This window comes from Homalodisca vitripennis, chromosome 7 (genome assembly GCF_021130785.1).
Source record: "Homalodisca vitripennis isolate AUS2020 chromosome 7, UT_GWSS_2.1, whole genome shotgun sequence".
NCBI lineage: Eukaryota > Metazoa > Arthropoda > Insecta > Hemiptera > Cicadellidae > Homalodisca > Homalodisca vitripennis.
Genome location: NC_060213.1, coordinates 4,626,415 through 4,643,592, shown reverse-complemented (window position 1 = coordinate 4,643,592; position 17,178 = coordinate 4,626,415).

Here is a 17,178-nt window from a genome sequence, read left to right as displayed (position 1 = left end):
CCAGCAGTATGGTCCTACCAGGCAACTATTTTTCTCCAATATATCTTGACACGTACTGATATTTATATGCCAGTCATGAACATCTATAGGGTTACCTAGATGTCAGAGAAGACGTCAGAGTGATACTCCCCAATACCCAATAATCTTGACCTACCGGTCAACCATTTATCTCCAGTAATACATGACAAGTACGGATAATTATATGCCACTCCTGAACATCTGTAGGGTTACCTAGATGTCAGAGATGACTTCAAAGTGATGCTACGCAATAGTCTAGACCTACCAATCAAACATTTTTCTCTAATATTACTAGACACGTACGGATATTTATATGCCTATCCTGAATATCTAAAGGGTTATCTAGGTGTAAGAAAAGACTTGAAAGTGAATCTCCGCAGTAGTCTCGAGCTACCGATCAACCATTTTTCTCAAATATATCTTGACACGTACTGATATTTATATGCCACTCCTGAACATCTACAGGGTTACCTAGATGTAAGAGAAGACTAAAACGTGATGCTTCCCAGCAGTATAGTCCTACCGATCAACTATTTTTCTCCAATATATCTTGACACGTACTGATATTTATATGCCACTCCTAAACTCTTATAGAGTTACCTAGTAGTAAGAGAAGACTTAACAATAAAAGTAAAAGTGATGCTTCCCAGCAGTACAGTTCTACCGGACAACTATTTTCCTCCAATATATCTTGACACGTATTGATATTTTTATGCCACTCATCAATATCTATAGGGTTACCTAGATGTAAAAGAAGACTAAACAGTGCTGTTTCCTAGTAGTATAGCCCTACCAATCAACCATTTCCTCCAATATATCTTGACACGCATAGATGTTTTTATGCCACTCCTGACAATTTATTACGTTACATATATTTAAGAAAAGCAAGAGAAAGGTATAAGCCAACACGAACTAAAACCTCCTGGGGCGACATATGCAAGGAAGATTTTAGTGTGATATAATCCTAACTTATATTACAATACTGTTAGCTAATATCATTTGGAGACTTTATATGTACTGACAAAAATATTATCTAGATTCGCCTTTGAAGACCTAATTTTGCATACTATTACACACTATGTTTACAATAAACAATTAATTGTGTAAATAACAATTTTTAATAATTACTATTCAACATAACCGTTATAGATTTTTTTTCAACTAGTATTAGTGTTGTTTTATGTTTAACTGAGTCTTGGTGTCAGGTAATAAAACTGAGAATATCATGTAATTTAAGGTGAAAAATGAACATATATTTGTGAATTCGTTATGGGAGTTTCTGAATAATTTTTGATGGCTGGGTTCATTGATGTAATGGAAAAACATTTATTTATTTGTGTAATTATTTCTTTATTGAAAATCCCAACACAATTACCGTTTATTGTAACTTTATAGTTAAATAAAATATTTTTACAATATCAGAAAAGACATATTTTCTTTGTAAAGTAAAGTTCAACATTTCTGTTACCTGCCAATATAGACACGTAGCGAGTTTTCACCTACCCACCTCTAAGAACCGGCTTTCTAAGTCATTCGAGACTAAGTTTTAGAAGGTTTTGTGACTTGCCAAGCAATTTTTTGGCCACTTCAACTTGAAGTCCCTCACGAACAGGCTGCTTTGGTACAACACTGAAACTTTTCTGCCTCGGTGGTTAGGTTATCTGTTACATTTAGAGTTGAAAATAAAGATAGAATATGTGATAACATTGAAAGTTCCATTATTTTATTGTATTAAACAGGCATTTATTTAACTTTATTTATTTAATTACTTTAAACAGACATACTTAAATGTTTCACGCGCCGTTGTGTACGATTTTCTACAATAATCATTTTTATATTAATTAATTATATAATTTTGTATTATTTAATTTCAATCAACATTCAATTATGTTCCCAACTTATCAAAGGAAATGACGCTAACTTAGCAGTTTAACTAAACTGCATAATCACAGAACGCAATGTATTAAACAGATTCTCGGAAACTCGATATTTCTATTTTTACTTTGGATAATCACTGTATAATTCAAGATCGTGATTACTTATTAAAGACTCTAAATATACACCTGTAATAAATTAAAAATTCTAAATTTAGTTTTATAATTTTAAATTTTGTATTACATTATAAAAGAATACAACTTTATTCAATAAATGTTTTTATTTTGTGCAAGGCCTTTCTGAATCAAAGTTTTCATCATCAGGCACTTCACAAATTATCAAATGTTTAAATTTTTGTAATAATAATTAATGTTATAATAACATATAGTAAACAATATGGATGTACGGTTAGCCTGTATACAATATTCAATCAGAAATAATTTAATTTTTTTTTTTAATTGAGATGAGAGTAAAACTGAATTTCAGATCTAATTGCAGTTTTCTTACTCTCATCTAAATTTTGAATGTTACTATCTACATATATTATCATATTTTCGTTATTAGAATAAAATGTAAACCTTTATTCAAAAGATTAATTTCTTCTTTGGAGAAGCTTTCTGATGACAAGTTACATACCAGTTGTTGATCTTCAAAAAGCGATTTGTTTTCTTCATAAATAAGTGCTTCATTGCCATTCTTAAGTAATTTAAATTTTTTTCCAATTTTTTTGTTTCTTTTTATATTTAAACTCAATACCTTCAAGAATACTAAAGTATTTTTCTTGAAAAACCTCGCTGAAGAAAACATAGTTGATATGAAATAAGTAAATCATATGATTAAGTATGATTATAAATTACATCTTAAATTAGATATAAATATTAGCGTTTAGAGATTATTTCCATCATTATCTTACAATAGGACTTCGGACATTTGCAATCCGCATGCATTACGAAATATTTAACACTACGTTTCGAGGGTCCAATTTATCTTCTTGCTCAGGTGAAAAATACTTAATGCCTTAAATACACTAAAACAATGAACTACGACTAAAAAATTTTTTTAAATACCTATCTGTTACGCCAACAGTTTGAAGTCTAGTCTAGAGAAAATTATCCAGGCGTTGTCACTGCACAGAAATTAAGAGCAAAACAAAACGTCACACTCACCCCGATAATGGAACACTAACTAGAAAATCAACGTCGACATTTCTTGCGGTACCATGGAGCGTCATCTGACACAACGAGAACAAGATGGCGATGTCTGGGAGGGAAAGAGATATGAGTACATTACAATAACATAAGTTAAGAGCGTTAAGGATATTGCACATTTTTATCCCCCTCCATTTCTTTTCCCACCCTTGCAGACTTCATTCTTTTCACTACATATATTAATCTGTCAATCTGTAATGAAGCATAAATAATATACAGTAATCATATCCACTGCAAGATTTGTTGAAATCAATAAAGAACACGAGAAAGGTGATACCAATTAATTTATTTATTCATGTATTTTAAGTTTAAACCCATCAGTAATATAGGTAAATAGTTATTATATTATTTGAGACAATTTTCAATACTGGTATCGTACGTTTTATTAGAATTTTATATTATATTGGTTAGGATATTAAATAGAAAAATGGCTTCATGAATTATATTAAATAGACAAATTAAGATTGAATTCGAAACGATAACTGATTTTATCTTGTTATTTTACTATGTGGGCAATGTGAGTATGTTAAATTTCATATATTTGGATTTTGTGGTCAGACTTAAAACTATTCTTACTGAACTAATAATATTTTACTCTACGTACGAAAATAGTAATAATTTATACATTTCTGTTCTTCGTCATTGAACTTTACTTAATATTTGTGCATGCAAGTAAATTGTTTAATTCACCAAATTTAACTTGTTCTTAAGGAAAATCATGTCGTAGATAAAATAGCTAACACATCAAGGAGTATAAAGTTTTAATATTTTATATTTATACAGTTTGAATACGATGTACAAGTGTTATTTGGGTAAAACTGAACCACATAGCAAGAAAACAGACTTTTCATGAATGCAAAATAAGATTATTCTGTATTAGAGTTTGTATGACTTTTTGGTAGATTGCATGGTTCTTAAATTTATCAAAACCTTTATTTCAACTTATAAATCAAAGATTAGCAATACTTTTTGTTATCCTACTAAACACTTTTGGAAATAACAAAGTATTTATTTTATATTTCTGTATTTTTCAGTAGTAAAACATTTAAAAATAAACCTAACCAACGGTACACATTATAAGTAACGTAATTCAGATGTATTTCAATTTAAGTCAATGGACAAATAGTGTATGTCTCTTACCTAACTCACTTTACTAAATCTGTGATACTACAAGGTTTAACTAACGGAGCCTTGTAAGAAATAATTTTTACGAAAGTCTTTTATTCTTGAATAACTACTTAAAAATAAAATACAGGTTAGTGCCAATAGCTTTAATTGACGTATACTATAATTAATTTAGTTTTTGTATAATATACAGTAAGATGTATTTTTATACAAACACCATAATATAGAATTATTAGAATTTTAAAAATGAATGTTAATAAATTTGGTTTTGAATTACTCATTTTTAATAGGTTATTAGTTTCTGCAATTTAATTTCATGATCAGAATACACGAGAGTTCAGAACATGTAAACATTAGCTTGAAATCAGCAATAAATAATTACAGATTTACGATATGCACGGCGCATAACCGTAATTTTCTAGTCGTATTTTCCGGCTTTCGATTGTAATAGATATTGATCATGTATTGAAGTGACTATAAAATATTGTTTGGAGCGGATTATCACTGTAGTAAAATTTCAAAAAAATGTTTAATTTCCTTCGCAACTTAGTGCTTTTACTATACAACACTATATTTTACTTATGAAAAGTAATCAGTCACCAGCTGCGTTAGTTTTTATTGATGTTAAATGCAATGGTATCAAAATGATAACAAATGTAATAGATTGTTTCTTACATCACACTATTTATGTTAAATTGGCAAACTTAAAACTAATCTTCGGTAACGGAAGTAACTGTTAAATCATCGTCTGCTACTTGAACATCAGAAGATATCTTTGACCACTATGCTTACATTTTAGATTGTGACCTTTTATTCAACTGTCTTATACTGAGATAGGTAAATTGTGCATCTGGAGATCGGTTATAAATAATTAATCTGAGAGAGGGATATGACCCAACAGTAATTATTGTTTAGTAGTATTAACCATTTCGATACACTTCCGTTTCGTCCTAGCCTAAAACCACTGAGGCTGACGAACGATTTCTTTCTGAAGGGAGATTCTAGAGCCATTCTTAACAAATCCAACTAGTGTGTTATTCAATGAGAATTGTCTCTCGGCTTCTAGACAATAAATTGATAATCAAAATAAACTCTTGACGTGTAAGAAAAATATCTGTTTTGTTTCGCCTTTGTGCATTTGTTCTTCTGTAATGTTCGATTTCTGCTGTATTTGGCATAAAAATCTTTCTTATAGGAGTGATACTAAGCTGTAAATGTATATTCACACTGTTCTGGAAAATGTATTCGTTTATGAAATTTTTTATAATGAGATTAATAAGAAGATAACTGAAGTAAAAAAAACAATAGAATAATTTTATTTAATGGAAAAAATTGCTGAATATTTGAAAATTAGTAGAATAATAGTTATTGAACGTGCAGAATAACAACAAAATTAAATGGTTCCTATCAGGTACATTTACAGAAATATTTTAAGTTACAAGTCAAAGAAGGAATAACAAAAGTGAAAAACGAAAGTCGAAGTAAATAAATTAGAAATAGTTTTAACATTTTTTATGGTAATTTATAAGACGGATTTAACACAATTATACTCTTTATTACCTTAAACAACCAATACGAGTTATAAATCTCAGAATAAGGTAAAATGTATCATTTTATTTAGTAGACTTAATTGTTCTATTTTTCCCCGTTAGCACAGAGAATATTCTAGCAATCTATTAGAGATTATTGTGTAAAAAATGTTTAAAACTATTTTTCAGTTTTCTACAGACGACATTTTTGGTTTACATTGTGTTAGTTACACTTCTACTCAAAGAAGTATGAAATAGTTTTAAATCTTTTTGTACGTTTTAAAAATCAATGCATTGATAGTTTCAAAATTCATTTCTCTCCAATCTCTCACACCATTTAACGTATTATCACCGATTAAGTAAACTGGAATAAAGAAGTAGCACAAATTCAAGAAAAAGACAACAAAATGTAATTAACTGTTTAGTTGGGCATAACATAACATTGATTTTTATTTGGAACAAACATTTCACAGGAAATCTTTTTATAAAGTCTGCTTTGAAAACAAATTAATACTTTTTCAAACAAAAGAAGCCAATCGTGGCTCGATGTAACTCCATTGTAACCAAAACAATTGCAGAATATCGAGTTGTTTTTTTAAACAAACCGAATTATTCGCCAATCGGTTTTGTTTAAAAAAATTGTACTAGTAGAAATGGCAAGCGTGACAAAAAAGTGCGTTATAATCAACAGATTTCATTGGTTAAGCGTAAGTGCATCATGTCACTCAAGAAGCTGAATATTTTCATTTGTATGAAATGTCTGTATATCTTTCCACACTTCATCTTTATATAAGCGACATTAAATTTGATAACGATGCATGTCACTTAATTCAATTCCACTGAGCATTAGTGAATGTTTTAAGTTGGCATTACCTCTAACTAAGATGGAACTCAGCAGGGATCACTTCTGGCTAGTTTATACCTATCAGTTGAACCCACCACTGGTCACAGCATAAACCGATGTGCCACTTCAATCTGGGCAACCTTATGGATGTCCAGTAGCGGCACATCACTAACCGCAAATGTAGATATTCTGGGGTTCATGGGCAATTCAATAGGTCTAGTCTACTGTGGAACATGATTGTTAGAGTTGGTGGGGTATGTTCCCTTACCTCAGAGGCTCTTGTTAACCTCAACAAGGGTGTGCCACCCCCTGCCTACTTTTACTGGAGAGGCTGGTTCAGAGCTGGCCTTCCATTCATCCGGGATGACTTTGAGATTTAGTGCCCTAAATCTTCCTCATGGATCTCGATAGGAGGCGGCCCCTACTCCCTAACCTTACCCATCCTGAATATCCTATCACTCCGGAAGCAGCGCAAAGGTTCTTACAGGACTAAGTGCAATTTATAAGCTTCTTGTCCTAAGAGAACAAACAAAAAACAAAAAAAACTAAGATGGCAAAGAGAAATTTGCTGAATAAATAAATGTAAATACATAAAAGCTAAGCACCAGTATATGATTTTAACAAATTACATAGTAACGCCTGTAGCTATAAACTTGTAGTTTTGTATGCAGCCTCAGTGAACCTTGGTATCTGACTCGTGGTGTGTCGTACTCTTAACCTGTCAATAAGTTAGGTAGATAATTAATTAATCTCACAAATAAAAAAAATCACCATAACAAAATAATAAGTTAAGTATTGTGCGTATGAATGGATGTGAATATGTACGTGAAAAGCCACACAACTGATTTTATTCAATATGGTATTCTATATAGGCACCGTATATTTGTACGCATTTCGGACATTATGTAACATTAACTAGAGTAAAAGTTGTATTTATTTTGTTATGATAAATTACTTGTCATGCAAGGTTCGTTACTTAAAATAATTTAATGAAAGACGTCAGAAAATAAATATTTTTGTTTTATTGAAATAAAGTAATATAAAAAAGTGGTTAATGAGGTATATTCACGATTTTAATACGAACTTTCAAATATATTCTATTTTGATTTTTTCAACACAATTTCAAATTAATAGACAGTATTAAGACTGTTGTGTTTAAAAGCTCGTATAAATTTAGGATGAATAATATTTTTAGTTTCTTTCAGTTATAACATTATTTGTAATTTTTCGTTTTAATTTAAGTTGACTAGTTAGACAAATGTGTTTGCCTCATTATGAAACATTATATTATTCCAGTTGTACCACTTTTAATTTAAATTTAACCCAATTTAGTACACAATATTATTCTATTCATCGATGTCATGTCTCAATCAATCAATCAATCATATTTTTATTGCTTTCAAACAATGTTACATTGTATTTGCAAACGTCAATAAATAAAGATAAAAATCCTGAAATTCCCTATTCTAAGATTCATTCACTGGTCGCATTCATACATTAAATTACATCCTCCCTCTCATTCATACATGGCTTCAGTATCGGTACTGTTACGAAAATTTAGTGGTCCCAGCGGCGTAACATGAACTCATCTACAGAGTAAAACACTTCAGACACTAAAAGGTCCTTTAATCGAGCTTTATACAGGGTTGGGTTGTTCACATTATTTATGCTCTCAGTGAGATTATTAATTAATCTGACACCAGCTTGTGAAGGAAGTTGTTCAGATGCCAGTGTTCTATGATGTTGCATCCTGTCCCCACCTCTAGTATCATACCTGTGGACGTCCCTCCCTGCACTAACTCACATGTCTAAAATCTTATTTTCAATTTTTCTGAACTAAACCTATATGTATAAACATTGGTTGTTCATTAGAACAATGTTTATGCCATTTTCCTAAAGTTTCAGTACTGCAATACTCACATTACATAACTATAGTGGAGAGGATTTATTCAATGTGAATGTTTAGTTTAGCATTGAACACCTTTATCTTAGTGAAGGCGTTTACAATCTGAACAACGTTCAAGACACAGTTCATCTAGATTACCTTATACTGTACTGGGTAGTTTAAGTGTCTATGATGTCCAAACTCGAAAAAAAACCATTTTGGGCTCCGTTGGTGACTGGGATCTCTTGGATTCTCTGGACGAACATGACTCCAGATTCCAGGTATCAAGTCAGTTACTCGTATAGCGTCAAATTCAAATTGTAGGTATTCACCACAATATTATTTTAAGTAGCAGTCTTGTTTCATGAACCATTTCAAACGAAATAACATAAAATTAATGCTATATTTGCGTTAAACACAATTTTAAATGCCAATCCAAAAGAATATTATTCATTGTTTTTAATGTGTAATGTTTATTTATATTACTTATTTTTAAGCTGTGTAGTGTGGATTTAAATCTGAAAATAATTAACTACAGGCATTTAAATTTTATAAATACATTAATATATATAAAAACTTAGATAGTAGTGTAAAATGTACGAACAATGAGTTATACATTACTGCCGCTACGAAATGATAATTGTACTGAAACTTAATGCATTGTAAATATTTTTGAAGAGAGGTCATCGGTTGGTGTTAGAATAATTGAACTCTGAGTTTAACAGATCCGAGTTAATTACAACTCGGTATCACAAAAGCCAGAAGCTCAGACCCACTACGGTCCACAGAACACCATCGAGCCGCATTCACTCCTCTTACAAGCTTGATTATTCATACACTGAGATTCCGTTTTTAACAGTCTTTGAAGTAAAGTGACTTTCAGTTAATTACTCGGTGTCAGAGAGGAAAAAAGCCTCTCTTGTATACTGCCGGAAGGTTGACTTATAGCCTGCGAACCGCGTGATAATTTGCATGATACAAGCATAAACCCAGGTGTTTTTTTTAATTGATGGAGAAATTCACTTAAAAAGAAAATTGATTATAAATGTTAGGTTTATGGAGGGTGAAAAGAACAGTTGCAATTATTAAATAGTTTCCTGATTATATTTTTCTTTTCATTATAAACTTATAACCACCCACCACACGTGTCAATTAATATTAGTGTCACCTATCTATGCATAGACACCGAAAAAGACAACTTAGTCTCTTTATTAAGTTATCTGATGATGATAAAATCATGATTTACTTGCCTAAATCTCGGTTTTAAGTACTTAAAGTTAAAATTCGATTTTAACTTCTACTTAAACTAGGGTGGCTTATGATCAATATTTCTCCGAACAATTCTTATTCCTCTATGTATTTCAAGAAAAACAAACTTATCTTTTATAAAGTGCATATCGGGTGTAAGCTCCTAGACCATTAAATTTGTTCCTTTGATGGATGAGCTTTAGCTAAGGCTGTCACTAGTGGGTATGAAAAACATTGATTTTTGTCTGTCTGTCTCCTATAGGTTTAAAGTTTGCACGAAGATTCACTTTCTATATGAGTTAAAAGATTTTTATATGTGACATACGAGTTTTGCACGTAGCCTAATTATCCCAACATATCCAATACCATTGAATGGTCGCTTGGTGTGTAAACTTCTCTAAAATGATGTCCTGTGATGGGAAAGAACTTTTACAATGTGACATAGTAACGCAAGTTACCTAAATATCCGTAAGATATCATTAATAGACTTACTTTTTCTATTAAACTTCTTTTCTAAAAAGGCTCGGTGATGGGAATGTCTATATCTTGCATGTGGCTGAGCGTCATTGAAGCATAACACTGAATTTGCATTTCGTCTGCCTGGAGGGTGTAAAGATTTATTTTCCGTCTGTTATCAATGCCTGACTGTCTGTATATCCACAGAACATATCAATAATGAAATAAACAATACATTCGAAATTTTTCATTTAAATTCAGCGAAGCCTCTAACATAAGATCTGGCGTATTTCTATTTTGTATATTTACTATCGTTCTCAAGTAAAATAAGTCAAACACAGACTCTGCACAAAGCAAGATACGAATATTTGTTTAGGGATTTTTTTGTTTATATAAGAAGTGTTTTACAACTGTATAACATTTGTACTTGAACCTTAAAACTTTTAATTTAATATAAAAAATATATCTTGTACAATATTTTATTACAGATACGTAAGCTTTAGATAAATTATTGTTTTACGAAATAAATAATTTTATGCAAAACAGAGGAAAAACAAAAGTGGCTTAACATTATTTATCTTAAGTTCACATTTGCATGCAGCCCTTCGCTTGGTGGCATATGCTTAGAACGGAGAGCTATGTGTGTAACAAAACAGATGGTGAATTATTTTTATATAATATTTCAGAGAAACATTTTGTGTCATCATTATTTATTTTTAGTTTTGAGCAGTAATTTCCTTTAGGTCACTACAAACAAGTAATGTCCACAGTTTACATTATGCTTAGAATGAAAATACAAAGAAAATGATTCCTTCGTGGCCCACAATAATGTTAACTTAAAGGCCACATAAGGGACACATTAATGAGGAAATATAAAACCTTACAGAAAATAATTTAGTCGTATCCCACAATAATGTTAACTCAAAGGCCACATCAGGGACTGATATTAATGAGGAAAAAACTACACAGAAAATAATTCGTTCATAGCCCACAATAACAGAGGGCCACATCAGGGACTCATATTGATGAGGAAATGCAGTGGAAAGTTTACGTGACTTCGCTTCTGGTAGAGATTTACGTACGTTCTCGAAGTGAAAGTTTTATAAAAATGATTGTTAGTTTTTTATCCAAATTATAATTGGAAATTTATAAATTCATTTAGTATAAGATACAAGACTATATAGGCTTATGTATTCTAAAATCTATACTTTTCCAGTCACTAATATTTTTCAAAGGCTCTTGAGTTTTAGAGGCTTCAGATAAAAAAAAATAGTTTAATGGGTTCTGGGAATAGCTCAAATATAGCTGAATTAGAAAACATCTAAGTTAATATAAGCTGGTGGATCTTATAGGTCTAGTGTTGTCAAGATTGGAGCTCAACAAGGCCGTGAGTTTACATATGCTGGAATGCTTCTTAAAGCTGATAAATTTCAAATTACGGGAACTTATCAATGGTTTAAAACATGTTTTATTTTGTATAAAAATATTCAAATGCTTCGTTCTCTTGAGTGTCAACGATATGGTTCCAAAAAGTCTGGTGTAACTAGATAATCATAGGCGTACCTGCATAATCAGTAGGTCGATACGTTAATAGATATGGCGTTTCAAATAATATGTTGCTCCAAATACATTGAAGCATGCAATTAAAGACAGGAATATATGAATTAAAGGATTAAATTATAACGTGAATATACCATATTGTAAATATAAAACCTAAAAATCTCGATCGAAAGTGGTTTAACGTTGAACGTAATTAAAAGCATTAACATAAAGGCTTCTAGTGACTCACAGGCACATTTACAAGGTTAAGTTTCAAGGTTTTCAAGAATATATTAATGTGTTCTATTACGCATTAGTGACACTGGATGTAATATAAATTGCTAAAACAGTGACTGATAGACTACATATGAAAAAGTCTTAGTGATCAGTGCAATCAATAATTAGGTTTTTGTGAACAAATCAAAATTTGCCTCTGCCTATGGACTTGAAAAAAGGGATTATTTATCAAGATAGAACTACAGCCTGATATGAATGTCGTTTAACAATCTTCGACGATGTTAAATGCAACATTTCAAGTATATATCTCAGTTTACTACGCAAAACGTGACGCTGTGTCACCCTTTAGATGTCATTTAACTGTACTATGTTCACAAATTTATGTATTACAAGATAGTTGGTTATCTCGGTTACCTATATGAACAATCTAAACATTTTTAAAAACACTCAGCCAAGACGCATGAAGTGACAAGAACCATCATCGAACTCGATGTTTCCTATAAAGGAATGAAGTCACTCGTTTTCAAGTGTATGCTCAGTAATAACAGAAATAAAATCTGGCCAGCATCTTAAGTGACAGATTTGGCTAACGTTCAGCAAATAACTGCGTATTGGAGCACATAAAACACCGAAACAATAATTATCAAACGTTTTTCCAAAAAGTGTTTTTCAAACATAAGCGCGATCAAGGTCACGGATAAATTGCAAACAAGATTACTCTGAGTTGAACCTTTTCCTTACAACAAAAAGATAACCTCACCGCCTGAGTAACACACGTATCGACTGGGGTCAGAGGTTATCAAAGAGTGATCAATGGCGCTATAGTCTGGCTTTAGTCATATTCTTCTTGCATTAACACGTGCTGAGGTCTACGTTACTGGAAATATAAGCATGTTTCCCGTGTATAAAACAAAATTTACTGTAACAATACAGTAACATGTAACTGTAATAATATTGCAGAATCCATATATTAACAATTTATCATTATTTCAGAATATTGGTATATTGTAATAATATATTGAATAATTATGGGAGTAAAAATATTATGCAGTATTAAACAAAATGTGCCCTAAAGTTTGAACATAAGAAAGCCTCATATCCTTCACTGTACTGTATAGTTGTACAGCTGTGGGTTAACCATGCTAAGGCTCTCCAATATAGAGATTACGAGTTTACCTTTAACTTTTAAGTTTCCTGGTAGATAAATAAAAGTTTGAAATTTTAATTTTTTATTTAAGTCTGCCAGGAGGTTTTGTACACGCAAAAAAGTAACACACACACACACACACACACACACACACACACACACACACATAAATATATATATATATATATATATATATATATATATATATATATCTCGTATATGATTTTAGAACAATTAACATTGGCTCCTGTAGACAATTTTGCAACTGTAGACGATGTAGGCAGAGATATTTGAATGTGCAAGTAAGTAAAAATATTTGTCCAAAACTTACCTCACAAAGGTACCATTGTAATATGTCTATTACAATTGGATCTACCTACATTGACATAAAGATTCACCATGGAGCAACTTACTCATTTGCCTCAGCGTTAGCGAAGAATACCACTATAAAGCTTCAAAATGCTACAACTTATTTAATTGGCTCAGTATTAGGGAAGAATGTCTCTATCACTCAAGGTGGCTTGCAAACTATCTTCTGCGTCTCGGTCTGTCTGTACACTATCTCGAAACCGAACCGATCCCCACATAGAGATAGAGAAAAAAGTGAGAATATGACAGAAATTTTACTGTAATTATCTGACGCTTCTTCGGGTACCGTACTCAAAATACTGCAAAAGACAACTAAGGCAATCACCTCAATGGCAAACAAATAAACACAATGAATTCGAATCTGAATAGTATATGATGAAACTGAAAAAGTATGTACAATTCAGCGGATCAAAACTATCAAGCATTTAAATTATGTATATAAATATTCGTACTTAAACTCTGTGTAACAGGTTTTCTTTGTTTAATTTCCATTTGTCTCTTGCAGTTTAATATGCTTGTTCTCAATTATGACAGAAAATAAATAGAAGAAGATTTGTTTACCAAAAAATATTGCAATGTTGTAATCATATTGTACTTTGTATTCTTTACAATGTGTACGGTATATATCTCAGAGTAACATTTTTTAATGTCAATAGAGTGTAAAAAAACTCGTGAATATTCGGCCTCCGTTATGACATATCAAGGGCAAATAGGTAGCATCGGTGTAAACGGCACCCACATTGTGATTGCTTAAGTCGTATAAAATGAAGGTAATGAAATGTATAAATAATGTTACTCTGAGATATATACACCGTACACATTGTAAAGAATACAAAGTACAATATGATTATAAAATTGCAATATTTTTGGGTAAACAAATCTTCTTTTGTTTATTTTCTGTCATAATTCTGTCAAAATCATATTGAATAAACGCATATAAATAAACTAAAATTATATTTCTTTAGTATTTATTATTTGTAGGGTTTAATTAAAACTGCAATCAATGACATTCCTGCTTACAAACGGCATGAGTACGCCAGACCACGTGTTACAAGCAGGCTTCACCGAGATCGCAAGCACAATTTCTAATAAATAACTCATTTAACTCTAGATATTTCCTGCTAGCTGATAGATCGACATATAGTTATACAAATAGTTACGAAAAATTACGCTCAGCCAAATCCGTTGGTTGGACATTCCTCATATTTAACACATTTTTGGCTATGTAAAAATAAAATTTCGTTTAAAATCTTGAAGTCTATAGATGAATTCTTCTTCGAGATATATTTATTCGTGACTTAGGTAAGTTTTTAACCATTAGGTTAAGTTCAATAACAATGTTCAAATTATAAAGGTTCCTATGAACTAGAAAACGTATTACAACGTAAAAAGTGCACTAAAAAGGAATCTTCCACTGAAATTTAACAATGTCTTCCCAGCCTATTTCGTTTTACTCTATGAATAAAATCTCACACCCACAAATCACATATGATTGCAATAAGTTCGTATGAAATGTATTTATTTAACTACTTTCTTGTTGCCATCACGGTTACCTAAAAGCTATATGTAACAATATTCTCTAGTATGATAGGTGTTATTGAATCTTAGCCGATTATTCTTACGATAGTACTGTTTACAATCACCATTTTGAAACCTTACGAAATATTCGAATGCAAACAAACAAAATCCAATGTGATTTATTTTAGTGTAGTTATTCAGTTTTTATGGACAAGGCCTATGTTATTATTTTACTGCAACCAATAACATGTAAAACATTAATTACGAAGTAATAATGTATTTTCATTGTTTTATTGTTTAACTATGCCCTTGATTATGACATTGGACATACACACTTGGAGTTGCTATACTGATTGAACATGTCAATATAGAGTTTACTTAAGTTCGGAAGAAGTTGGTTAATTAGTTTTAAAAATCAGAATAAGAAACACATAAAACTGAGAAAAAGACACAGATAGATAATTTATTGTATTGGATATTTCACTTTATTCGACCGAAAGAAACATTTGGTAAATGTTTTGTGGTTTTTTGTCAATCCTTTTTATGGATAGTCCATTATATTTTAACATTTACATGCTATTGTTTGTATTTATAATCATTGTTTGAACTTTAACGAAGCCTTAAAGATCCTTAAGATCCTTAAGAGGGGGGCAAAAATTCAGCAGGCTGTGTGTCCGTACAAACTTTCGAGAGTGGGATCTTCATTGAAGTATGAGTAACGCTGAATTCGATGAGGGTGAAGTCAATCCATAGGATTTGGCTGGGCATTAGCAAATGTTTTTGTATTGGTATTATGACTAACCATCAAGGGAACAAGGAAATATTAGAAAATACTTGATGTTTATAAACGTGAAATTTTATTCATACGGTGGGACAAAAAAGTGTCAATTCAAAATGAAATCCAGGGCACGATCGTGTCATAGTGCCCACCCAAGCTCACAGGAAAATATTGTTATAATTAATTATTTTAATACTGCCATGAAACCTATTTTAATTATGAAACGTTTCACTAAAATGGAAAATTAGCAATATTATATTATTTAAGCATTTATTACACAGAAATGCATCAAATATATGTGATGATAAATTCAGTTTCTCAATATTAGATACAAATAATACTTTAATTTCATTTTACATGTAACTTTTGTTAACTGAATTTGTTTAACAGCAATTAATGAAGCATACCTTGTAATATGGAATAAGTTTATTTATTGGTGAACCAAATAATGTTATGTACAATTATTGACTGTTGTCTATAGAATTAAGTAATGCCCGTAATTGAATTAGTTTAAATATTTTTAAACATACTTGTAAATAAATGACATAACACTCGCTCACACATTGTGGAATCCCCGCTCTGTTAAAAAGGTTTGTAAAATTGTAATGATCCCTACATCCACATTCATCACATTATCACATCCAATGGGTGGAGGGTGGAATTGTATCATTTCTATGATGACGTAATCCAGTCAAATGTCACACTACTGGTGTCATAACAACTACTGAGCGCTTCTGTTAATTTTTTTCTCATTTCATTTTATCAATATTTCACATAACTAGGTTAATGAATATAAAATAACAAGTATTGATTATTATCATACAAAATTTCGACTGTACTGTAGTAATTGGGACATTACGGATCAGCTGAACTGCACGTGTTTCTCAACGTGATAACAACGCGTTAGTGGTTGTCTTGTGGTTCTTTTTTTGGTGGTGAAATAACGGCTCAATGGTTCTTGTATTTGAATATATATATATGTCAATAATTTCTTGCATTGAACTTTATAATTGTTTGCGTTAAAGTAATAGTTTTAATTGTAGGCCTAAAGCAAGTAAAAAAGTTCGTTGCATCACGCGATTCATAAAACTCTGTGGTGAAGGTTACGCAAAAGTTTACGTTTGTAGCATAGTGTGCTCTTCATGTATCCTATTTGTATATGCATATTTTGCCCAGTAAGTGGTAGCAAATGTTACAAAACTGCAACAATAGAGCACAACTTTGGCTAAACACATGTTTATTCCAATTCCATGGTTGGGTATGCAACATCACATAACTCATTCATGTATATGTAGAAAAGGAGTTACATGAAATATTTGATTCAAATATAATATATATATCTTGCTACATTATTCATTGAAAATTTAGTAGTTGACCTCCGTGTCATTGCAGTGTTTAATAA